Raw genomic sequence first — 705 nt, forward strand, 5'->3', positions numbered from 1 at the left:
TTTTACTCTTCTTCATTTTTTATTCTTCTTCTTCATTTTTTACTCTTCTTCATTTTTTACTCTTGGTCTTCATTTTTACTCTTCTTCATTTTTTACTCTTCTTCATTTTTTACTCTTCTTCATTTTTTACTCTTCTTCTTCATTTTTTACTCTTCTTCATTTTTACTCTTCTTCATTTTTACTCTTCTTCATTCTTTTACTTCTTCATTTTTTACTCTTCTTTATTTTTACTCTTCTTCATTTTTTACTCTTCTTCATTTTTTAGTCTTCTTCATTTTTACTCTTCTTCATTTTTTAGTCTTCTGGACAAGCACCACCTGGATACATTCAGAGACAAACACCGCCCGGAGGCAAGCTGTTCGGAGAGAAAGTCTTTCCGTTCCCGTGAACAAGATTTCAGGTCCACTGGATGAAAATTGACAATTTTATGCAAACTTGACCTTTTCTGATCTTTGACCAAAAAGCCAGAAGAAAAAAATACAGAAAAAAGAAGGCAGAGAAAATACAGAAAAAAACCCAGTAAGAAAGCAGAACAAAACATTTAAAAATCCAGAATAATACAAAAAAAAGAAGCAGAAGAAAAAAAAAACAAAAACAAACGGAAAAAAGACCAGAAAAAAATCCTGAAAAAAACAGTCTTCATTCACCATTTTTTTTGGCTGCTGAACCACGCCTTGACTTTCATCAGGCCACAACGATTTCTCA

Source organism: Eptatretus burgeri, unplaced genomic scaffold (assembly GCF_056783735.1).
Source record: "Eptatretus burgeri isolate ZD-2024b unplaced genomic scaffold, Ebu_testis_v1 Ebu_testis_scaffold_427, whole genome shotgun sequence".
NCBI classification, from domain to species: Eukaryota; Metazoa; Chordata; class Myxini; order Myxiniformes; family Myxinidae; genus Eptatretus; species Eptatretus burgeri.